A 26,219-nucleotide genomic window follows, 5' to 3' on the forward strand; every position below is an offset into this window, starting at 1 on the left:
GTGAAGGATGTTTGGTTTGATAGTTATGAGGAAGAGGGAACGCTCCGTTCACTTGCATGGACATGGACTCATCTAGGCGAGTGACGTAGGCGCGTATAGCGCGTATTGCGCGTATTGCGCGTATGCGACCATTTTTGACACAAAATGGTCAAGCAACATTTTACGCGCGTATCTCGCGTAAAAAGTACGCGAGATACGCGTCTGGTGTGGCCGCACCATTACACTTAAGCATGGAGTTACAATTATTTTATAGTTTCTTATGTTATTGGCTTCAGTCAACACTGGGGATCACTTATTATTAGTTACTGTGATGTGTGGGCTGTATTGTGGATCAATCCATGCAGGTGGGGCTCGCTGTATTGGGGATCAGGGAAAAGTGGTATTTGTTGGGCTGAGTAGCCGTGCTCAAACTGAGGCGATGGAAGCCCAGTGTAGCACTGACTTTGTTGCAAACCTGCCATTTGGTCTGTGTAAACAATCCAATTGTAGAAAAGCCTAACCCGGAGTTACATGTAGTACATCAGTGTCCACATATCTGCATAAATGAAGATATCAACACAAAAACATCAGTCCATCTCCTCTCTTCATAAAGACCCCGTCACCCTCAGCCAGAGGAAATGCAATAAACCGGAAGCAATGCACCCCGCAACCACTTCCATCTATTCACAGCAGCCAAACAACTCAACAATCCTCATCCAATCAACCAGCAGCCCTGCGGAACAGTTGCCATAGTTACGACTTCAACAATTGCAGGTAGGGCGACACACACACACACACACACACACATGTCTCTCTATACAATATATCAACCCGGTCTCACGAAAATACGTGACGCTGTCACGTTATTTAATCTATTGAAACGTGATCAGGGACACGTATTTTCAAAATTTTCGTGTCAAAAAGCACAAATTTCAAACCCATGTATTTCAATTGGAAGTATTTGTCGTGTCACCAAGCACGATTTCCAAACTAAGGTTCTGTCCGGGAGCGTTCTCCCTAATGTCCCTTAAGGAGCTCCGTACAGAACATTTATTGTTAAAAATTGTCTATGATAACTAACAATATGACAGCTTTTGGCCACCTGTTTCTACTTAAACTTGTCTGTGAGCAATATGACAGCTTTAGGCCACCCGTTACTACTTTCACCTTTGATTCTGAGAAATTGTGGCGATTCACGGATACATTAAATGCAGGTGCGCTGCTCTTTAGGCAAACCGCGAAGGAAAAAAGGGTAGCTGCTTCATCTGTTCTTTTTAGAATTGGATGTCTTGATGTTTTGATCTAGCCATAGATCTATTGTCTTGTTTTTGGCTATGTGAATGGAAGTCCGCGTCGATGCCTCGCAAGTCCAGTGTCGCGAGCGGACGTGACATCTAGAAATCATAATGGGTTATCATTAATATTGATGTGTAGGGGTTGATTATAACTCGTGAATAATATTGTTTATAACACAGTGGGGGAATACTCGTATTCTGATTGGCTGCAGGGTGTGTATTATCTCCTGATATAGGCCTACAGACACCTGCTAAGTAGTTCCAGTCAGTGTTTAGATTCTCTGCCCGAGCCCGAGCCCGACCCGACCCGACCCGCGGGCCGGGTCGGGCCGATATTTCCCACCACTATCCTCGGGCCGGGCCTTTGATCGAGCGTTTTTATTTTTATTTTATCATTGGTTTATTGGCCTAATCTGAGGAGAAATCTATTCCATAAACAGAAATATTATAGGTCTTTATTACACGGGTCTTCTCAATGCCGTGGAACGCTCCGTTCACTTGCATGGGTCCGGTGACTTGTCAACCGCTCTGCTGATCAACACTACGAATGCTGGTAACGAATAAATTGTAAAAAAGACACAGCATGTGAAGTTATTTTTTCGTTTTGGCAGTAGCCGTGTAATACGTCTGATCTTTAGTTTAATAGTTATTAGTAGAGATGCACCGATCAACCGGCCGCCGATTAAAAAAGCCGGTTTTGTATCCAATCGGCCACAATCGGTGACCTGCCGGTCACTGTCGTAATTTCCGGTTTTCGGCCGATCAAACTCACCCGCATGCGCGGTGCGTAGCAGCTCAAGGCGCCCAGAGCGCGGGAAGAAAAACATGTCGCTGATTTGGACTTATTTCACTGTGTGCCAGGACGACCCAAAACACGCTGTTTGTAATGCTTGCAAGTCAAAAATAAGCCGTGGGGGATCATGTTGCTAGGTACGCGTCCTGCGTCCCTGACGCATTCAAATCTGAAAGGACGCACTAAACTCACTATCCATGCGTCCCGGGGACGCATCTAATTTTCCCCATGAAAAACGATACATTGTGAACATTAAACAACTCGTGTTTAATCACAGTAACTGGCCAAAGAAACCTTCTTGTGAGCAGACCAGACAAGCACTGTTTCAACCCTCTGCGCATCTACTCGGCGCAGACGTGATCCCCTGTTCAAAGTATCGCGACATGCTAATTTAGCCGCTACCAAAACAACTAGCTCGTCACCGCTGATTTCATTTCAACAATTAAAAATACAAACTTCATAGTAAATAAACCCACGTTTCCACTGCTCGATGCTGTGCTCATTCGTGTCGATTATGTTGTAACGTTTAGGGGACGTGCTGTAATGAAATAAATGAAACATAATCCGGTGGTGGTGATGAAAACTACATTGAACGGCAGCCTACATATTGTTATGCCCAAACGGCGCCTGCGCATACATCGCGCTTCCAACGAGATCCCGTTTTTCTCGAGAAACAGGCAGAGAAGAGAGAACGCAAAAATACCACCAAAGAAAAAGATGAAACCTATTGCAGGTCAGCAAACTATTGCAGCTGCATTTTCTGTCCCCACTACCTCTGCACTCCTCCCTGACTCTGATCAGCCTAGAGAGAGTACCTCAACATTGCCTGTACCTACTTCTGCCTCCCCCTCTACTGAGCCTGATGAGCCCACTGCAGAAGAATTGCCTCAACCTTCTACATGTTCCTCCCAAAAAAAGCGAACTTTTCTGAAGCAGTGGCTCACCACATACAAATGGCTGCGCTTTTCAGATGACAATTTCATGTATTGAGTTTAACACTATTAATTTCATTTAAGAAATAGAATAATAATAAAAAAGAAACACATTTTTTAAACTGGGGAGTCGGGACCCATTGAATTTCTCAGGGACCCACCCAACTCGCCACCTGTGGGTCCCGGGGACTCACTACATTGAAAACCTATCAACATATTATATGATTATAATTATTTCTTAGAAAATCGGTATCGGAAAAACCGGTTTTGGCAGGTCAGACCTCCTTAAAAACCGGAAATCGGTATCGGCCAAGAATTTTGCAATCGGTGCATCTCTAGTTATTAGGAAGATTTTATCGGCTCGCTCGCATGTTTCAACGACGTCAGGTTGCTAGGGACGCTGCTTTCGCTAAACTAGCAGCTCACGTGTTTCCTGCGTTTATGTTATTAAACCGTTACTTTATGTAGCCTAACTTTTAATGATATCATCTTGTTAGAAACACGTATATCTGAGAGCCAACCCAGTCGCAAAAGCATACGTTGACAGTGTACGTTTTCGTGAACACTGGATTACGTCGCATTTCAACATAAAATAGCGTGTTATACACACACACACACACACACACACACACACACACACACACACACACACACACACACACACAATGCAATTCGCTGCTAAAACAACAACAACAGATATTCCCTCAATTATTATTACTTTCAAAACGTTGGCCAAGGTGGAATATCTTTTTTATTTGGGCTGCTTCGAGGACATTTTGGGCGGATTTTGAACGGTATGTGGGCAGGAAGTTTTTTGCAGGACCTGGCAACCCTGCGCTGTTGCCCGAGGTGCTGAAATGCTCCAGAACAGATCTGGATCCACTATGGCCAAAAGACTTGTATGCCCCCCCCCCCCCCTTAAATAAATACTATGGCAGAATAAAGAATAAATTCATGCATTATCATTCAACTTGAACATGTGTTTTACAGTATAGCGTGGTGGAGAGGTGACGTATGTTGGCCAACACGGAAGTGAGCGTTGCCCTGGTTTCCCTTGACAAAAAGCACACAGGTTTTTCCATTGGATTTTGGATTATTGCAGAAAAATTTGCATCTTTGAAGCACCTCCTCAAAAACTGAAAATAAATAAATAAATAAAAATATCTGTGCTCCAAAGAACGAAAAACATTCTGAATGGGAGTGTTTCTCTGATTTTTCCATGCTACACAGAACGAAATGTAAACCCATGCAAATAAAGACTTCATGTTCATAATAATTTAAATATCATTAATCTCCTGAGTGTGTAGAGTTGTATTCTATTTTTTTTCACTTGACCGTCATGGTTGCTATGGTGGTTGCTATCGACCGCCCCCTCTAATCCTTACATGGTTCTAAAAACCACGCGGCAAAGGAGCTGCCGTCAATTGTGTTGTTTTTGTCGTAAACTAGGGTCCGATGGTTAAAAAATAGACAGATATTCCAAGGTATCCTTAAAAGGCAGCTTGGATGTTTTTAATTTCTGCAGTTTGGACTTCTTCTATAACCTATTTTTGAAAGCAAAACACCAAGCTCATTGATTTAACGAGGCAGGGTTATTTGAAACAATTTATTGAATAAATATTTATGAGAGGTCATTCCTTCTCCTGAGTTTGCTTCCTATTTATGTCTAGTGTACAACCCTACTTTCCACAAGCATCACCCCCCCCTCCCTATATGGATTTGGAGAATTGCTGCCACGTCCCAGTGGTGGAGGTATCATATGAAAGAGGGCATTCAATTATACGACAACATTTAAGTAAGCCTTGGGGTCTCTTATATATCAAAGGGGGTCTCAAAGGACGCATAAACGCTTCAACCTGTGGCTCCAGCCATAAGGAAATGACTCAGCAAGTGCTCCATCTCGTTGCACCTCACCCAGCGGCTCGCTTGCAAGATTTTGGCCTCAAGTTCTTCCCAGACCTACACCGTAGCCATCCAACCTGCATATCTGAGAATCAGGCCTCTCTTTAATAATGACAAAAAGTTATGAGAGAAATACACGTAAACTTTTGTTGTCTCATAAGCGGCGTGGTGCCGGCTCCTTTTGACCTTTTGACCCCAGACTTCTGAGGGAATAGCTGAATCAATTCATTAGTCAATCAGAAGTATGTAAATATCTTCCCGGTGGTGTAAGAAGGCGAACAAGGTGTCCTTCAACATCTACGCTTCCAGGCGATTGCAACGGTGCCACACATGAGCATATTCGAACATGTTTAATGGTAGTAATTAGCTGTCGAAATTGGAGGCCTTATTCAATAATGAGCAGCTATTGATTTGCTTCCCGATAGAAATTTGTGACAAATGACATGTTATTTAGCATCTACACGTTGAGCTGAGTCCAATGACACCAAGCATGACACTCTAGCAAATGGTAACATGTATTTTACATGGTACATATGGTCTAGGACATGATCTCGGTGTGGCAAGAGGGCGAGCTTGATCTCATTGGACTCAGCTCAACGTGTAGATGCTAAATAACATGTAATTTGTCAAAAATCGCCATCGGGAAGCAAATCTATAGCTGGTCATTATTGATAAAGGCCTCCAAAATCGACAGCTAATTACTACCCCGAAACATATTCAAATATGATCATGTGTGGCACTGTTGCAATCGCCTCGAAACGTAGATGTCAAAGGACACCTTGTTTGCCCCGTTACGCCACCGGGAAGATATTTTCCAGTGGCGATTTTGGTTTGGAAACTCTGGTGGGGCCCATGCAGGAAAATATTATAACGCAATCCAGAAATACCACATATTACTACCATCACAACAAAAACAGTAGCAAGTGACAGAGGGGACCAAAATTGCAGCTGAATAATGCCATCACTCAAACGCGAATCTGACGACATATATTAGGCTATTATAGCAATAGCACCACCAAATGGCAGCGTTCAAGATCTCACAATATCAAAACTCAAGAAAACAACAACGTGGCAACAATAAAAACACAACGGCGCACACCCTTTACACAGCAATCAATATACAAAGCCACCACTCACAATATACCAAAAAAAGAAGAAGTATGGTTTAAGTTGCATTAAGTTTGCAGGCCACCATACTGTACAATTAACAATGAATCTAGCCTGATATAGTGGTTGCCTATTCAGACCTGGATAATCCAGGGTGAAAATGTAAGTAAATTTGGGCTAAGATGGTAATTATCTGTGCTTTAAGGACAGTGCTGTCTGGTCTCCTTTGTGTGGCTGAGGTGAAACACAAGCATTTTTTTCCGCTTGAACCACTCCTGGTTGAACGATCTATTCTTGTCCTTTCCCTCTTGAATAATGATTAAATCCGTTGGGCGATGTGGTCCCAAACGTTTTATCTCCAACTTCTGTTCAAGTGCTAAATCTCACATGAGACAGATACTCAACACGATTCATCATTTAATGAATGAAACGTCCATTTGTTGTTATTTACTGTAACAGTAACTGTAACAGTAACTACGTTAGCTAGCTAGCAAGATCTGATCGGCTCCCGCCGTAAACCCCGCCCTTTCTACAAATCAGCCAATGAGAAGAGCTTTGGGGCACTAAACTTGTGGCCCCACCGCCGAAACAGAGCGGGCGCTGCGCACGCGCTTGCTCGCGCAACAGCACCAGTTTTCTACACTGCAGCAGACAGGGCCATCTCGGCTGTGCCCCACCGAGCGGAACAGACGAGACGGAGCAACGAACTATTTCACACACAACTACTACACTACAACAATTGTGTTCATCAAATTAAAACTGCGGACATGTAATTAATCATTAACAATTAATGTATTATTAACTTATGCTCAATGACATTTTTGAAAAAAAAAAGAAAAGTATAAGCGTTCTCTGGTGGGGCCGTGCCCCACTGGCCCCTAATGCAAAGACGCCACTGATATTTTCATACTTCTAATGGATTGATTCATATTTTAAGGTTCTCAGAGTGAGACTTTAAGCGGCTGCAGCAGAAGTGTTGAGACGAAATATGATATCAAGACATTTATAGAATATTCCGATTCACATTGTGATTCTTCGTCATAACTATCCGACCAAACATCCTTCACATTCACTGAGCGAAGATTATGAAAGTCCAGGCCCCCCCTTCCTGCACTCGGGGTCCGACTTGGCCAAGTTTCAGGCAGGAAGGGCCCTCGGGGTCTGACCGGGCCAAGTTTCGGTGCGGGGGTCCCAGTTAGGCCCTAGAATAAGCTATTCAAATTTCAGGGCAGTAGGACCTTCCTATCTCAAAAACTGTTTTTCCACCACATTCTGAACCATTAGGTCTTGCAGGCAACACTTCTGAGGGGCTTTGTCCAAATGACAGTCCATTTGGGAAAACCTTTTTTCTCTAAGGGCTAGAACTCCAAATCTCGGATAAGTCGTTCTCTGGGCCCCGGGAAATGTGTGTAAACATTTTAGTATCCCTAGCTATCTCGAAAAGGCCAACAGTACAGTAAATGTACAGAAGACAGAGGTTAGTTTCAAGTCCCCATTTTTTGTGGGATGGATGTGTGCATTTGTGGCTTAAGGTGTGTAGACACAGCTGGCCTGTGGCCACGTTTTTGAAGTCTGGGGTCAAAAGGAGCCGGCACCACGCCGCTTATGAGATAACAAAAAGTTAATGTGTATTTCTCTCATAACTTTTTGTCACTATTAAAGAGAGGCCTGATTCTAAGATATGCATGTTGGATGGCTAGGGTGTAAGTCTGGGAAGAACTTCAGGCCAAAATCATGCAAGCGAGCCGCTGGGTGCAGGTGCAACAAGATGGAGGGGGGCCTGGACTTTCATAATCTTCGCTCGGTGAATGTGAAGGATGTTTGGTCGGATAGTTATGACGAAGAATCATAAGGTGAATCTGAATTTTCTATAAATGTCTTGATATCATCTTTCGTCTCAACACTTCTGCTGCAGCCTCACTCCGAGAACCTTAAAATATGAATCAATCCATTAGAAGTATGAAAATATCTTCCCGGTGGTGTAACGGGGCAAACAAGGTGTCCTTTGTCATCTACGTTTCGAGGCGATTGCAACAGTGCCACACATGATCATATTTGAATATGTTTCGGGGTAGTAATTAGCTGTCGATTTTGGAGGCCTTTATCAATAATGACCAGCTATAGATTTGCTTCCCGATGGAGATTTCTGACAAATTACATGTTATTTAGCATCTACACGTTAAGCTGAGTCCAATGAGATCAAGCTCGCCCTCTTGCCACACTGAGATCATGCCCCAGACCATAGGTGTACCATGTCAAATACATGTTACCATTTGCTAGAGTGTGCATGCTTGGTGTTATTGGACTCAGCTCAACGTGTAGATGCTAAATAACATGTCATTTGTCACATATTTCTATCGGGAGGCAAATCAATAGCTGCTCATTATTGAATAAGGCCTCCAATTTCGACAGCTAATTACTACCATTAAACATGTTCGAATATGCTCATGTGTGGCACCGTTGCAATCGCCTGGAAGCGTAGATGCTGCCGGACACCTTGTTCGCCCTCTTACGCCACCGGGAAGATGGGTACTTGTGGACAGTAGGGGTGTACACTAGACATAATTAGGAAGCAAACTCAGGAGATGCAAATATTTATTTAATAAATTGTTTCAAATAACCCTGCCTCGTTAAATCAATGGGTTTGGTGTTTTGCTTTCAAAATAGGTTATAGAAGAAGTCAAGACTGCAGAAAATAAAAACATCCAAGGTGCCTTTTAAGGATACCTTGGAATATCTGTCAATTTTCCATCGGACCCTAGTTTACGACAAAAACAATACAATTGACGGCACCTCCTTTGCCGCGTGGTTTTTGGAGCCATAAGGATTAGAGGGGGCGGTCGATAGCAACCACCATAGCAACCATGACGGTCAAGTGACTGGATGCAGCCCAGTTGAAAGAAATAGAATACCACCCTACACACTCAGGAGATTAATGATTTTTAAATGATTATGACCATGAAGTCTTTATTTGTATGGATTTACATTTCGTGTAGCATGGAAAAAATTGGAGAAACACTCCCATTCAGAATGCATTGGTTTACATTTTGTTCTTTGGAGCACGGTTGTTTTTATTTATTTATTTATTTTCAGTTTTTGTGGAGGTGCTTCAAAGATGCTAATTTTTCTGCAATAATCCAAAATCCAATAGAAAAACCCGTTGGCTTTTTGTCAAGGGAAACCCAGGTCGACGCTCACTTCCGGGTTGGCCAACATACGTCATCCCTCCACCACTCTATACTGTAAAAACACATGTTCAAGTTGAATGATAATGCATGAATTTATTCTTTATTCTGCCATAGTATTTATTTAAGGAGGGGGGGGGGCATACAATTATTTTGGCCATGGTGGATCAAGATCTGTTCCGGAGCACTTCAGCACCTCGGGCAACAGCGCAGGGTTGCCAGGTCCTGCCTGCAAAAAACGTCCTGCCCACATCCCGTTCAAAATCCACCCAAAATGTCCTAGAAGCAGTTGTTGTTTTAGCAGTGAAATGCATTGTGTGTGTGTGTGTGTGTGTGTGTGTGTGTGTGTGTGTGTGTGTGTGTGTGTGTGTGTGTGTGTGTGTGTGTGTGTGTGTGTGTGTGTGTGTGTGTGCTTAACACGCTATTTTATGTTGAAATGCGACGTAATCCAGTGTTCACGAAAACGTACACTGTCAACGTATGCTTTTGGCGACTGGGTTGGCTCTCAGTGTTTCTAACAAGATGTAAAAGTTAGGCTACATAAAGTAACGGTTTAATAACACAAACGCAGGAAACACGTGAGCTGCTAGTTTAGCGAAAGCAGCTTCCCTAGCAATTGAAACATGCGAGCGAGCCGATAAAATCTTCCTTATAACTATAAAACTAAAGATCAGACGTATTACAAGGCTACTGCCAAAACGAAAAAATAACTTCACATGCTGTGTCTTTTTTACAATTTATTCGTTACCAGCATTCGTAGTGTTGATCAGCAGAGGGGTTGACAATTAACCGGATCCATGCAAGTGAACGGAGCGTTCCACGGCATTGAGAAGACCCGTGTAATAAAGACCAATGATAGTTTTGTTTATGGCATAGATTTCTCCTCAGATTAGGCCATTAAACCAATGATAAAATAAAAATAAAAACGCTCGATCAAAGGCCCGGCCCGAGGATAGTGGTGGGAAATATCGGCCCGACCCGGCCTGCGGGTCGGGTCGGGTCGGCTCGGGCTCGGGCTCAGGCAGAGAATCTAAACACTGACTGGAACTACTTAGCAGGTGTCTGTAGGCCTATATCAGGAGATAATACACACCCTGCAGCCAATCAGAATATGAGTATTCCCCCAGACTGTGGTATAAACAATATTATTCACAAGTTATAATCAACCCCTACACATCAATATTAATGATAACCCATTAAATACGGTATGATATCTAGATGTCACGTCCGCTCGCAACACTGGACTTGCGAGGCATCGACGCGGACTTCCATTCACATAGCCAAAAACAAGACAATAGATCTATGGCTAGATCAAACATCAAGACATCCAATTCTAAAAAGAACAGGTGAAGCAGCTACCCTTTTTCCTTCGCGGTTTGCCTACAGAGCAGCGCACCTGCATTTAATATATCCGTGAATTGTCACAATTTCTCAGAATCAAAGGTGAAAGTAGAAACGGGTGGCCTAAAGCTGTCATATTGCTCACAGACAAGTTTAAGTACAAACAGGTGGCCAAAAGCTGTCATATTGTTAGTTATCACAGACAATTTTTAACAATAAATGTTCTGTACGGAGCTCCTTAAGGGACATTAGGGAGAACGCTCCCGGACAGAACCTTAGTTTGGAAGTCGTGCTTAGTGACACGACAAATACTTCCAATTGAAATACATGGTTTTGAAATTTGTGCTTTTTGACACGAAAAGTTTGAAAACACGTGTCCCCAGGGGCGGCCTTCCCTACAGACGGGTTAGGCGGCCGCCTAGAGCGCCATCTAGAGGGGGAGCGCAAAATAATGCGCCCGAAAAAAAATAAAATAAAAAAAAATATTTTTATCGGCCACGTCTCTCTCCCCCGTCAACAATTGCTCAATCCCCCCCCCCCCCCCCCCCCCCCCCCGTCAACAATCTCGCCTAGATCGCCAAATGTGCGGGGGCCACTCCGGGGGGGGGGGGGGGGGGGGCGCCAGGAGTGAAGCTCGCCTAGAGCGCCAAATGTGCTGGGGCCGCCCCTGCGTGTCCCTGATCACGTTTCAATATATTAAATAACGTGACAGTGTCACGTATTTTCGTGAGACCGGGTTGAATATATTGTATATTTCTTATAGGGAGACCCTTTAATTCAGTCTACTCTCTCTCTACAAGTTATATGTTGTTGGTGATAATAGTCTCTCTCTCTAGAGGTTATGTGTTGTTGGTGATAACAGTCTCTCTCTCTCTCTCTGCAGGTTCTATTTCATCCTTACTGACCGGTGCATTAAGCACTGGATTTATCCGTCTAGCGCATGCGCAGTTCGAGTACCTATACCAACAAGGTCACATGTGACCCTCGTGACACCGGATGGGCTATATAGACCGGTGTCGACAGAGGATCTGTTTCCTTTAATCTTCTCGCAAAGGACGCACGTAGTAGTACCACTTGCGGATAGCGTATTCGCTTTTTGGAAAGGATCGCGCTCCAGACTGTGTGCAGCCTCGCGGCCAAGGGTCGGAGCACGGGTGAACTCGTCCTCCAGGGGCTGTTTGTCTGTACAGCGCGGAAAGGCTTCCTTGATTAGAAGCATCCAAGTTTTGTTTAATAACACTTTTGTTAAAAAAAAAAGAATATATATATTTTGTTCAGTCACTTACCGGTGAAGGCAGCGCTCTCGCGTCCTCTCCCAGCAAACACTGCCGTGATTATTTTCACTACTCGCTACACTGTACAGTGCTAACCTACCTTGTGGGTGAGCCAGCGTGTCCGCTCCCTTCCAGCGCTTGTAGCTGCTACTTGATAGCTTCTAGTGGTGGGGGAAAAAATCGATTTGCTTCAGTATCGCGATATTTTGCGTTCGCAATTTTATCGATACAGTAGCGCAAAGTATTTCGATATTTAATTATATAATTATGTGTTTTACTTTCGGGTTTTCTCTGACTTTACTCTGATAATATTACATTTCCATATTACAACCACAAGGTGGCGCTTGTTGCGGTGCTTTGATGACGTGCATTAAACAACAAATTAGGTGGTGCTTTGTTACCTTGCATTCAACAAATTTAAATGAAAATGGCTTCACCATCTCAACCGATTGTACACAAAGCTCCGTCTTCTGTAATGTAAAAAATGTAATACTAGTAATACTAGCAAAGACCTTGACATGCAGTTTGCCATCTGCAAAGAGTGCCGGATAAAAATTAAGTATTGTGGGAATACGACGAATTTGAGAGTGCATCTCACAAGGTACCATTTAGAGTTAGCGATAGCGACCCCTGAGGAACGACCCAAAGTTGTCCTACCCGCAAATCAACGCACCTTGGACCAAACTAAAGTGATAAAGTAACCTCAAAACTCCGAAAGGGCAAAGAAAATCACTGAGGCAATAGCCTACTTCATCCCCAAAGACTTACAGCCTTACAGTGTGGTGGAGAATGAAGGTTTCCAGAATCTGCTAGGCATACTGGAGCCCAGGTATGTGATCCCCTCACGTAAATATTTTACCGACACTGCCATCCCCAAACTCTACAGCGAAGTCAAAGAGGAGGTAAATGGAACTTTAAGTTTAGCCGAAGGAGTTGCTATAACTTGTGACGGCTGGTCATCAAGAGCTACTGAATCCTACATGACCATAACGGTGCATCACATCACGGATGAATGGCAGCTTTTAGCTCATGTTCTTCAAACAAGGGCGATGCATGAGAGTCATACCGGGGCTAATGTGGCTGAGGTGCTGAAAACGGTAACCGAAGAGTGGGGCATCTCTAACAAGCCGATTGTTTTGGTAACGGACAATGCGTCCAACATGGTAGTGGCTGCGCAGGTCGGGGGCTACCTTCACGTGAAATGTTTTGCCCCTACCCTCAACCTCGCCTCACAGCGCGCACTTAAGCTGCCTGCTGTCACTAGGTTACTGGGAAGGGTCCGGAGAATAACCACTTTTTTCCACCGCAGTACAATCGCCAACTCCATGTTGGAACAAAAACAAAAGCTCCTGGCCTTTGCCCTCATGTCCAGGGAATTGGGGCGTGTTATGTCCACCCTGGTCCAGACTCGCCGCCAGTTTTGGTTGGCTCAGTCTCCCCTGACGGAGGCATGCAGGAAGGCCCTCAGAGCCGTGCCAGTGGTACCGGGGGAGCTGTTTGGGTCAGCTGCCCTGGAGACGCTGGAGCGAGCTGCCCAAGCTAGGCAAACCAACCTGCTGTTGGGTCTTCACAGGAGTGTGTCCGCTCCCGGCTGGCCTAGAGCCCCCCCGGCTGCCCCCCGGGGCCGCTCCCAGCCACGCTCTTACCCAGCGAGAGATGAGGGCCTACGTAGATCTCGGCGGCCCGCCCAGCAGCCCGCTGATAACTTTCGCGCCCCCGCCCGCCCATCGCCCGGGCAGCCTCGGGCCCCGGAGCCTCACCGGTACCCCTCCAGAGCCGACAGTGGCCGGGGGGCCAGGCGCTAGGACCACGGGGCCGGTCGTCTGCCGTTTTTCCCAGCAGCAGATCAGTTACTGGGCAGCCTGTACTATAGACCCCTGGGTGGTTTCCACCTTAACCCGGGGGTACGTATTACAGTTCCGACTGTCAAGATGACAGTCGTCTGCGACCCAACGAAGGCCGCAGCTCTGGCCCAGGAGCTATCCGCCCTCCTGGCCAAGGGTGCGATCGAGCCAGTGGACCCTCAGTTACAACCCGGGGGGTTCTACTCGGCGTACTTTCTGGTACCCAAGAAAGACGGCGGATTCCGGCCCATTCTAGACCTAAGGGGCCTGAACACGTTTTTAAAAGTTTTACCATTTCACATGCTCACCTCGGCGGACACCCTGAGGGTAGTTGCCAGGGGGGAGTGGTTCACGACCATGGGCTTGACGGGGCTTGACGGTGAACAGATTGACAAGTTGCCTGGACCCTTCCCAACGGGTTACCTATCTGGGGTTGGTCCTGGACTCGGTCGCCATGAAGGCCTACCTTTCACCTCGACTCGTGAACGACATCCTCCGCCTCCTTCCCCTCTTCAGAGCCGGCAGGAGGCTGCTTTTTATTCAGTTTCTTCAGCTTTTGGGCAAGCTGGCAGCTGCTTCAGCTGTGGTGCCTCTGGGCTTACTGTCCCTGCGCCCACTCCAAATGTGGCTGAACAGCCTGCACCTAGATGCCAAGTGGCAGAGGCAGAGGAGGGTCAAGGTGACCCTGCAGTGTTTCGTCTCTCTGGCTCCATGCAGAGAGAGGGCGTATCTGGAGGCAGGCGTGGCCATGGGCGCAATTCCGGCACGCCGGGAGTTGGTGACAACCGACGCCTGCTTCTCGGGATGGAGCGCAGTGTGGCAGGGCAGGACTGCGCAGCGACGGTGGTCTGGCCGGGACGTTGCAAAACACATCAATGTGCTGGAACTCCGGGCTGTGCAGCTGGCACTGGCCAGCTTTCTGCCCCATTTGACAGGCCGGCATGTCCTGGTCCGGTCGGACAACATGGCCACGGTTTCCCAGGTGAACCACCAGGGGGGCACCAGGTCGGCACGGCTTCTCCGGGTATCCCAGAGCCTATTGACTTGGGCTTCTCCCCGTCTGGCCAGCCTACGGGCAGTCTATTTGCCGGGGGCCCAGAATCGGGCGGCAGACTTCCTCTCCCGACGGAGGCCTTCGGCAGGGCAGAGGTGGACCTCTTTGCCTCGGAGGAGTCGGCGCATTGCCCCCTCTGGTTCTCCTGGGCAGAAGCGTCCAGCCCTTTAGGGCAGGACGCGCTGGCGCACGATTGGCCGGACAGGCCTCTCTATGCGTACCCACCATTGCCTCTGGTCCTACCGACACTCCAGAGGGTCCTTTTGCAGGGCCACCGGCTCCTTCTAGTGGCCCCCTTTTGGCCGGGGAGGCTCTGGTATCCACTGCTGCTCAGGCTCTGCTGCAGCTCGCCATGGCGCCTCCCCGACAGGAGGGATCTCCTGTCCCAGCTGGGGGGTCAGATCTGGCATCCCGACCCCTCTCGCCTACAGGGAGTGCACTGCGGCTGTCAGGGGTACTGTAATGAGTGCCAGGGCACCGTCGACCAGGTTACAGTACAGTAACAAATGGAAGCTGTTCTCCAACTGGTGTGCGGCTAGGGCCGTGGACCCAGTGCACTGCGCTGTGTCCACCGTGCTGGAATTCCTGCAGTTCCTCCTGGATAGTGGCCGGTCGCACTCTACCTTGAGGGTCTATGTCGCTGCTATCTCCTCCCTACATGATAGGGTTGACAGCGCCACGGTAGGATGCCACAGGTTAGTGTCCCTCTTTCTTAGAGGGGCTTTGAGGCTGCGTCCCCCTACAGCCTTGAGGTCTCCAGCATGGGACCTGCCGCTGGTGCTGGAAGCCTTGTCATCCCCTCCCTTCGAGCATTTGGGTCAAGGGGGGTTGAAGTGGCTGCCCATGAGGGATGCCTTTTTACTCGCCATAACCTCTGCCAAGCGGGTCGGGGAGTTGCATGCCCTATCAGTGAGTGATACATGCCTGAGGTGGAACTCTAATGGCTCGGGTGTCACTCTATGACCGAATGTTGCGTTCCTGCCAAAGGTGCTTCCACGCAATCACCTTAACCAGCCCATCCAGTTGACACGCTTTGACCCCCCATCTGGGGAGGGTGGGTCTGAGCTGCTGTGCCCGGTGCGGGCCCTTAGGGCTTATATTTCTGCTACCGCCGGTATTCGCCAGTCGGAGCAGCTTTTTGTTTGCCATGGTGGCCCTAACAGGGGTTGTGCTTTAACTAAGCAGAGGCTGTCCCACTGGATTGTGGAGACCATAATGCACGCCTACGGGGCCAGTGGCCGCCCCCCGCCATCCAGGGTGAGGTGTCACTCAACCAGGAGCGTCTCAACATCATGGGCTGCCCTGAGAGGGGTGCCCCTGGGGACCATCTGTACCGCGGCGTCATGGGCGTCGCCTAGCACATTCTCCAGGTTCTACCGGGTCAACGTTGCCACTCCCCATCCAATGGGCGTGGTCCTGAGGCCAAACTCTGCTGTCTCTGGTCAGTAGGGTGAGCGCTTTGATTCTTCGTGACGTTGTTGGTATTGGCCATCCAGTGCTTAATGCACCGCCTCTGGCGGTCAGTAAGGATGAAATAGAACGCAGAGTTACGTATGTAACTCCGGTTCTATGAATCCTGGATGACCGCCAGAGTTACAGGTCACTCAGAAGTCTCGTGGTTCGCGAGAAGATTCTGGGAACAGATCCTCTGTCGACACCGGGCTATATAGCCCATCCGGTGTCACGAGGGTCACATGTGACCTTGTTCGTATAGGTACTCGAACTGCGCATGCGCGAGACGGATAAATCCAGTGCTTAATGCACCGTCATCCAGGATACATAGAACCGGAGTTACATACGTATCTCTGCGTTATCTGTAATGGGTGATAATGGTCTCTCTCTAAACGTTGTGTTGTTGGTGATAATATTCTCTCTCTCTACATATTGTCTGTTGTTGGTGATAAGTCTCTCTCTCTCTCTCTGCAGGTTATGCGTTGTTGGTGATGATAGTTTCTCACTCTCTCTCTCTCTACAGGTTATGTGTTATTGGGGACAAACGTTTCTCTTCAGGTTATGTGTTGTTGGTGATAATAGTCTCTCTCTCTCTACAGGTTATGCGTTGTTGATGATAATAGTCTCTCTCTGCAGGTTACGTGTTGTTGGTGATAATAGTCTCTCTCGCTCTACATATTGTCTGTTGTTGGCGATAATAGTCTCTCTCTCTACAGGTTACTTGTTATTGGTGATAATAGTCTCTCTCTCTCTCCCTCCCTCTCTACAGGTTATATTTTCTTAGTGATAATAGTGATAGCCCTTGCTGTGCTTTGCTGGATCCTCATTTCTCTCAGAAGAAAATCCAGGGTGAGTCAGCTTAACTAAAGCCAACATAAAAAATATATTGAAAAAACTCTTCAAGATTGGAGAAAGACTAATGAAAATTGTTTGTGTGTGTGTGTGTGTGTGTGTGTGTGTGTGTGTGTGTGTGTGTGTGTGTGTGTGTGTGTGTGTGTGTGTGTGTGTGTGTGTGTGTGTGTGTGTGTGTGTGTGTGTGTCAGTGGTATTCCTTTGACTTCAAGTACCCTGCACTCCTGACGGACCCTCCTGAGACCTTTGAGACCGTCAACATGGACGGACTGAGTGAGAGTGTGTTCCTGTAGTCACAGATTCTGTGTACGCCAAGGTGTGTGTATGTTAATGTGTGTGTTTGTGTGTGTGTGTGCGTGTCTCTATCTCCTGCAGATACTGTTGACCTTTCACCTTTGCCAGCATCCAATGGGGAGCGTCTCCTGGACCAGGAGGTGCTCCTGCCCTCTAGCGGCTTCCTCCCATTGGACACTGAGCAGACTGACAGGAAGTGGGACCAATCAGACAGAGTGTCACTTCATATAACAGAGGAAGAGCCGGAGAACAGCACTGCACTGTCCTGTGGTTCTACTGCAGCCTAGTACTGTGTATGTACCCTAGTATTATACTGTCTATGTACCCTGTATGAATACTGTGTATGCATCCTAATAATGCACTGTGTATCTACCCTGTATGCATGCTGTATATGTACCCTAGTACTGTACATTGTATGTACCCTATTACTGTGTATCCTAGTATTGAACTGTATACCCTGTATAAATACTGTGTATGTACCCTGTATGAAAACTGTGTATGTATCCTGTATGAAAACTGTATTTACCCTATTCTGTCTTTTTATTTGTAGCGTATTTTTTGGTTCTTATTAACATTATCTCTTCTCCTCCCCTCCTCCTCTCTCCTCTCCTCCTCCTCCTATACCCTGTCTCCTCCCCTCCTCCTCTCCTCCTCCTATACCCTGTCTCCTCCCCTCCTCTTCTCTTCCTCCTATACCCTGTCTCCTCCCCTCCTCCTCTCTCCTTTCCTCCTCCTCCTATACCCTGTCTCCTCCACTCCTCCTCCTCCTCCTCCTCATCCAGTACCCCGTCTCCTCCCCTCCTCTTCTCCAGGACTCCTTTCTCCTCCTTCTCTCCTCTCATCCTCCAGTAACCCGTCTCCTCTTCTCCAGGACTCCTTTCTCCTCCTTCTCTCCTCTCCTCCAGTACCCCGCCTCTTCTCCTCCTCCTTCTCAGGCTCAGACAGAAGATAGTGGTGGAGAAACGAGACTTAAACAAACTTAAACAAAAATACTTCAAACTGTCAAATATGAAATAAAGTGTGTCAACGATTATTTCCCTTTCTTTGTGTGGGTGTAGGAATTTATTTTGGTTTACTTTATTTTTGCATTATTTTTCCAGAAATGACACCATATATAATGTACCAGATCGTTAAACATACCTGAAGGCAAACATTACCCATTTGTGACAAGGGAACCAAACAAGTCGCTGATCTGAGGTGCTCCTACAACGTGACGGTTTGCCACGCCACCGTGACGATAAGCTACGCCTGCGCCATTGTAAAGGCTGTATTATACCTCACGCCTAATCCATGTACGCATGTGCATGATGGACGTCGTACCCTGCGTGCGTTCGGTGTGTCCTTTGTGCACGTCTCCCTGGCCTTTAGTGGATCATGTAGGCACGGTGCAATACCAAGCATGAATCATGTTCTGCGAGATGGAAACGGCGAAGTAGTGGTAGTAGTACAACGCCCTTTACAACGGTAAGCCAACGACCTTTCCTAAACCCTTGTCCTTGACCTCTGCGACAACCGTTGAGAGATCAAGTGAAGATGTAGAGAATTCACAAGGATTTTGGAAAAGACAACGTGGTGCTTTGAAGAACCCGATGGCCTACTAGGCTACATAACTACAATGTTCCGAAAATGGAGTCCAAAATCTGCAACAGAGAGTCCCTGTGTGAGGCTGTGTTGCTGTGGTAGTACTAGTGTGTGGCGGTAGGGGGCGCTGCTGTCATCAGAGAGAGTCCCTCTGTGAGGCTGTGTTGCTTTGGTAGTACTAGTGTGTGGCGGTAGGGGGTGCTGCTGTCATCAGAGAGAGTCCCTGTGTGAGGGTCCTTCTCCGGGGTAGTACTAGTGTGTGGTGGGGGGGTGTTCTTACCGTGTTGCTTCATGCAGGCTATATAAACGGGGACAACACGGTGAAAATATTACTATTATTAATATTATCCATTCATGTGGTCACATGACTGGATGCTCACCCCCCCCGTTTACTCATATGTATCAACATTCATCCAAACTGTTTTGCAGAGGTGGGAGGTTACTCTACCTACTGAGTTACACAGGGAATAGAACCCCTGACCCTGCAGCAGGATTAGTTAGGGAGAGGTTATCTCCTAACATCTGTGTGACTGTGCCTTTCATTCATGCTATAATTAACCTCACCTGGTAACTAAGAGGACCACAGTACTTTCCCAAGATAAATCACTAAAACACACTCAGTATCGGTTGCTTTATTTATATCATAAAGAAGAACCAGAACAGATTAGATTATTCATTCAGCGAGAGCAAGAAGATGACTTGTTAGAGCCATCAAATAGCAAGACGTACTATCCAGTATAACAACCAGGAAATATATCTTTAAAGAAAAGCCCATATAGGGTGTTGTTACACAGATTACTTTGGCACCAGAGTTAGCATGTTGAGGTTCAGGTAGCAGGAAAGACTTTGCTAGCACATAGTAGATTTTCAAAGTTCTCATCTGGGACTATTAGGTACTATCTTTATTCTGGGATCAAGTTATACGGATTGACTGATATTATAAGAAATATTGAAAAAACAAATGAAAAGTAAAGGCTTAATCATTAACATGGAGAGCGCAATTTCCATTGTAAGGTTGTGTTTAAGACTGACTAGCTCCACGGCAATTGTCATTTGGAAACGGCTCAACTCTATGAGCAGTATTCAGTTCTGCCAAGGTTTTGGTCTCCAGCCAAGGTGTATTTGCATTGTTGTCACCCCAGTGTGCATATGCTAACCATTTTCCACTAACTTTGTTATAGCAACAAAATGCTGTCCAGAGAATTGTTGGTATATTGACCTTGTTGTTGAGTGGTGGTGTGTTAGTACTGGGAATCGCTCCTGTCACAACAAATGCTTCACTTTGGTTGTTTTGGTTGTAGCATAATTCATCCATCCGATCTTTTACGTTTTCCTCCATTCTGCCCCAGCTCCCGACATTGAATGCTTTATCTTGTGGCACTGCATTGGTCATGGTGAACGTGGATTTCTGAACAACTTTGTCGCTTGCATGAGAACTTGGAAACAAATGCCCTTTATTATAAGTTTCACTCCTGTAGTCTATTAGGGAAGCCTGGTGTGTTGGTTTCTTCATTTTTCTCATGTTCACTTCTGTACTCGTTGCATTTTCAAGCTGCAAAGAAGAGAGAAATCAAGGTTAATTTAAGTTGCCCCCTCTAAATTTGTTATAGTTCAATACCCAACGTAACATCCCGTCATTAACAACAACAGCTACTATTTTAGTTCAATACTTTATTATCAGTTAACTAAGGTCATTATCTTAGTTACAAATTGCATATTAAATTACCTGTGGCTCCCCCTTCCATATGGCACTGGGTCTGTCCACTGTGTGTCCTGTGTATCTATATGCAGAAAACACTGGGATCTTCTTATCTGTGTCATAGAGCGTCATGAACCTCCTGGTATTATAGAATGTTTGGCAAATGGGCTTGTAACGATTCTGGTCCTGAATGGTTCCGTGCTGCAGGACTCCTGGTATTTCTGGTGGGGTTCCTTCCAGGAAGAATTTAGCACAGTCGCTGACTGATCTCACCACCTCAGTGGCTGTAGGATCCATGGACACGAGAAGCAGAATGACAAGAGCCAATGGACAGCCACCGTGTGGGTCATGTGATGACATCATCACAAGCGGCAGATCTGCAGAGCAGGAAAACAGTGAACCTGATGAGTGGATGTCCAACTAACATCAAGCAATTATTTGAATCAGAATAATATCTATTACAAATGTACAGATCAAGATTCAAACATGTTTTCTAGAAATTAACCAATCGTTTATTTACAAATATGATTATGACGCAGACACACAATTGACCATTTATGTATCAGATGTGAAGAAATCCAATTCTTACCATTCTGTATTTATTAATCACCTACTGGATACGTGTGAACGTTTAAATTAGCTGAATTGAAGAGTGAAGAGTGCATTAAAGACTTACGGGATTCCAGCGGATATTTGGTGTGGGTTCTCTGAATGATATTGTCCAAAAGTCGTCGGCGGTGTGAACCACAAGTGCGTTGGTCCACCCCAGAGCTATAGAGAGAGAGTTGCGACACGATATGATCTCGCCGACAGGGTGGTTACGTGGTTGTCACGTGGTTCATGTAAGCCTCAATTGTTCCAAACACGCCGCGCAGTCAATGTTATTCTATGGGACGACAGCAGAGATTTCAATATTGAATGGTAAATATGAATGAAAAAAACACATACAAGTATTTGTCTGACTGTTATGGCATTATTGCATATTTGTAAATGTCAGTTTTACATTCAGAGTGGTTGGGGGACAACTGAAAGCTATCTCTAAGTAGCCTATTACTTAGATACGTTTTTAAGTTTGAGGGAAAGCTTCACGTTCGTGTTAGCATACTGGCTTAACCTTAACTTTTACCCTACATCTGTATTGAAATCAAAGTAATCAAGATGTTTTCCATGATCATTTTAAGATATGCGCCACACAAAGTATCAAATATATTAAAGAATAACTCATTACGCTTGGATGAATGAAATAGTTAGTGAGTGTGATTGTGTGAACAGATTCAACAATGGACACAGCAGGGAACACTATATAATATACTTAGGGCAAACCATTAACATATAACGTTGCAAATATACTATACTTTATGCCATTACAATACTTATAATAGTCCTGAGCAAATTCAAAATTGGTTTAGATCAATGGTCATACCATGGTTGGCTGTGCAGCGTTTGGATGCTCCAATCGGTCCGAGAAGGGTTAGGCCTACCACATGTATGGCTTCCCTAAGGACCAAGAGCGCAGGAAGAAATGGATGGCAATGGTCAGCCGTCAAAACGTATAAGTGACAAGGGTCAGCAACCGTCAAAAACGATGTAATGTTCACATCACTTGATAGCATTTCAAAGGGCATAATAATTGTAAGTGTTGAGAATTATGACTCTTCAATGTTATTTGAAGTGCAATGGAAACGGATCTTACAAGCCTACCTATAAGGTACACTTTGAAGATGACCAATTCACAAAAAGAGAAGGGATGTTGAAGCTGAGGCCCGATGCAGTCCCAACAGCTTTCATTCATCGCCCTAAGCCGAAGAGGAGGAAACCCCCTTCTGTGAGGGTGCCTCCAGAACCAAGTGCAACGGACCACACATATTTCACCAAATTAAACTTCGGTATGATCCATGCAGCTAACAATATTCCCCATTTCATGTAATTCAAGGATAGACTACACCCCTAATGAGATTACATAATTCATATTTGTACATTCAGTTTAAAAAACAACCAGAGGTCATGGATTCTCTGAGGATTTGCACACAATGTATAATCGACAGATTTCTACCCAATTAACAATTGCCGGTAGATCCATTTATACATTTTATTGGTTTCTGATTGTGGCAGATGATTTAATTCACATTACCGAAATGATTCGCTTTAATGAATTTTCTTACATTGGCTTACATCGGAGATGACAGTAGTTGCAAATGCAAAAGGCAAAATACATATAACAGCAACATTACCTTGTAATTATTACAGAGATTGAGGGAGAAATTGAGGTGGATTTCAAGAGCGATGAAAAGGACATGACCGGAGACACAGAGAGCAATCAAGAGGCCACTTTGCCAGGGGCAGGTGATTCAGGGGCAGGTGACCCAGGGCCAGCTGCTCCAGGGACCAGACTGCCAGGGACTGATGGGGCGACTGTGGAGGACCTAATAAGGCAACTAGAAAAGGAAAAATTAATGAGAAGGAGAGCAGAGAGGGCTCTTGTAAAACAAAAAAGAATAAATTTGGCACCAAGAAAGAGAAATAATTCAGTCAACAAGAAGTTAAAACGAAAAAGCCATACAGGTTAATTCACCACCCATCATAATCAGCATTGTTGAAGCGGCGGCATCTGTAGGGCTTCATGTGCTGAACATCACCCTTTCCAGGATATAATTAAACAAACACACTGTTATTTCTACTAGCTATCGCATCATAAAACCCGTCCTTAAATCAACCTAAATGATCCTAGTAATCCAACATAAATAACTTACTAAATAAAAGTTTGATTCACTCCTGAACTTCGTAATTGTTGGTTTTCACATGGCGAAGTCGAGCTCACAAACCAGCAGGCAATCGGTCGTCTACCAAGATAAAAATATATATAATTACGCTGTGCATATACAAATAAATGTCAGTATATGCATCATAAAAGGACCTCTAATACAATAGACAGTTGACAATTCAATAGAGGTAGCTATTTAATCAATTTACCCCTGGAGATACCTTCACAGATGGTGAAGTCGAGCTAACAAACTAGCAGGCAATCGGTCGTCTACCAAGACAAATATATATATAATTACGCCGTGCATATTCAAATAAATATCAGTATATGCATCATAAAAGGACCTCTAATACAATAGACAGTTGACAATTCAAAAGAGGTAGCTATTTAAAGTAAGGTGACCAGACGTCCCCGATTTCCGGGGACAGTCCCCGTTTTCGGTGATCTGTCCCCGGTCAAAGCTGTCCCCGGAAATGTCCCCGATTTTGACAGTGAATGGGGGAAAAATGCGCGCAGACTCAAACACCAGTTATTACGGTAGTAATTTAACGCAGCACCAGAGAAGACGTCGTATGACGTACAGACGTTATCAGGACGTACGACCAGACGCAGCAGCGTCAACAACAACAATCTAGAGGCGGCAAAAAGGAAAAAGAGAAGATCAGCGGTCTCATAAATGGTATGTTGTGTATGAACTTATTTATTTTGTGTGAATTGGCAGTAGACTTGGCTGTGTGTGTGTGTGTGTGTGTGTGTGTGTGTGTGTGTGTGTGTGTGTGTGTGTGTGTGTGTGTGTGTGTGTGTGTGTGTGTGTGTGTGTGTGTGTGTGTGTGTGTGTGTGTGTGTGTGTGTGTGTGAAGTGGTAACGTTAAAATAAGTATGATTGTTTATCTGAACTGAAGACCTAACGTAACGTTATAAAAGTCAGTGAACGTTAAAATCATGACAATGTTTTCATATCGGTCATTAGTGAAGCTGTAATGTTAACGTTAGCATGAGATTACCAGGTTATGACATTGTATGTGGCTCTGTTTTGGAAGAGGGGGAGGTGGAAGACTGCTTTGGTAGCATATGATTTTCCTGTAGGCATAGGGACCTGAGACTGTTAAAATAATAATAATGATGACATTATTTATTAATAATAAATTAATTAATAATCAGTCAATGGTTGATAGTTGTGTGTGTTAGGCTGCTGTTTTTTTTGTCGGGCTGTGTGGGTAACCAATGACTGTAGTAGTTATAAATGCAGACCATTTGATTAGCTGATGCCCTGAGTCACTGTTTTATGTCAATGTTTTTAGTAAAGGTATAATAAATAAATAAGTAATCAACAGAGTGAAGGAGAGAAGATGAAAAGAGCAGGAGAATAGTATGGAAAGGCAGAAATATAGAAGTAAACAACAGAGGGAAGCTAAGGAGAGAAGAAAGAAGGGTGAAGAAAAGAAAAGCATTGAAGGAGAAGAGAACAGACGAGAGTATTACATCTTTTTATATGTTTTGACTTGGTAATTATTACTAATTACATCTTGATGATATTTACTAGCTACTGGTCTGGCAGCTGTCTTTGCACATGACACTTAACTTTGGAAGAGAGATTTTTTTCTCATGTATTATTCTATATTTGTGTTTTTGACACTGCTGTGCACTACTGATACATGATATTTGTGGGTGCTGATATTTTGATTTATTAACCTTTTGCAGGGGCGCCACCAGGGATGTTGGGCCCCATTAAAAGATATCACACTGGGTCCCACCATCACACACACACAGGCAACGCCAACCATGTGCAGTTTCTGTAACCACACCTCTACCTGTGAAGGCTTCAATTATCTTATTGTCCGATACTAACTTTACAATATGACATTGAGTTGTGATAATATAACACTGTGAAGACATGAAGGAAACATTCTGCATACTGATAGTGTTTGTTTAATTATAAATTTGATTTTCCATTAAAATCCATTAATGATGTTTTTTTATTAACATAACTAATGTTCTAATATTTTTTCAGGGCCCCTGTCAGTCACTGGCCCACAGAATTTTCCTAACTTTTCGCCCACTAAGCTGGTTAAAATAAATGAAAAAGTACTTGTCCCCATTTTTTATTTCATAATGATAATATGTAAGGATTTTTCACCGCCGCATTGAAAATGTCCCCGAATTTCAGTTCAGAAATCTGGTCACCTTAATTTAAAGGCCCACTATGCAACTTTTTTAGTCAAAATTACATTAATTTTGCTGGTTCAGAGTTATTCTGATGGTTCTGCAACCATTTCTGGGTCGTTTGGTGGGTGTGTCATTGCCCCATGTCACCTCTCCAAGGAAAAAGCGAATATGCAACTTGCTCTGTTCGGACCGACACAATCCGGATGTGAAGCAGCGGAAGTATCCAATCGCGCCTCGAAAATGTAGTCAGATTGTAGTTTTGAAAATGCTTTACGGCACAGACACACACCCAAACATGGCACCGGCTAGATATAAACAGCCAGTTGCGAGGCAATTGTTGCATTAATCATGGATCAATCGACTGATAAGGGACCCAAGAGGCGACTGTCGGTGGAACAAAAGAAGAATGGACCAGAAAAGAGATCAGACACGAGTGAAAGGGGAACTATGCAACTTTTTTGGCTTGATTTACCTTAATATAACAGGCTAAGAGTCATTGCGATGGTTCTATTATACATTTTTGTTCGATTGTTCGTTGTTTCGACTCCCCCTTGCGCATCTTGGCGGAGAAAAGGAATATGTTTCTGCCGGCGACCCGCCGCCCACTCTCGCGGGAGTCTCGGGTCTCGCGAAGTAACGAATTGCTTTACGGCACAAACCCGCAAACACGGAACCGGCTCGATATAAACACAAGTAACTAAGGGATTG

At 45.1% G+C, this 26,219-nt stretch overlaps 2 long non-coding RNA genes across 2 annotated transcripts; one reads left to right on the forward strand and one right to left on the reverse strand.

Annotated features, from left to right (window-relative positions):
• The first annotated feature begins 368 nt into the window (after positions 1 to 368).
• LOC115530706 (uncharacterized) lies at positions 369 to 18,346 on the forward strand. The gene is made up of 5 exons (XR_003973767.1): positions 369 to 753; positions 16,928 to 17,007; positions 17,202 to 17,283; positions 17,386 to 17,597; positions 18,087 to 18,346. It is a non-coding gene; the product is annotated as an uncharacterized LOC115530706 (long non-coding RNA).
• Positions 18,347 to 19,501: 1,155 nt separating this feature from the next.
• Positions 19,502 to 22,026, reverse strand: LOC115531470 (uncharacterized). The gene is made up of 4 exons (XR_003973891.1): positions 22,008 to 22,026; positions 21,261 to 21,355; positions 20,612 to 20,961; positions 19,502 to 20,437 (listed from the first exon to the last, which is right to left on the reverse strand). It is a non-coding gene; the product is annotated as an uncharacterized LOC115531470 (long non-coding RNA).
• Positions 22,027 to 26,219: the final 4,193 nt, after the last annotated feature.

The sequence above is a fragment of the Gadus morhua genome, chromosome 18 (assembly GCF_902167405.1).
Source record: "Gadus morhua chromosome 18, gadMor3.0, whole genome shotgun sequence".
NCBI lineage: Eukaryota > Metazoa > Chordata > Actinopteri > Gadiformes > Gadidae > Gadus > Gadus morhua.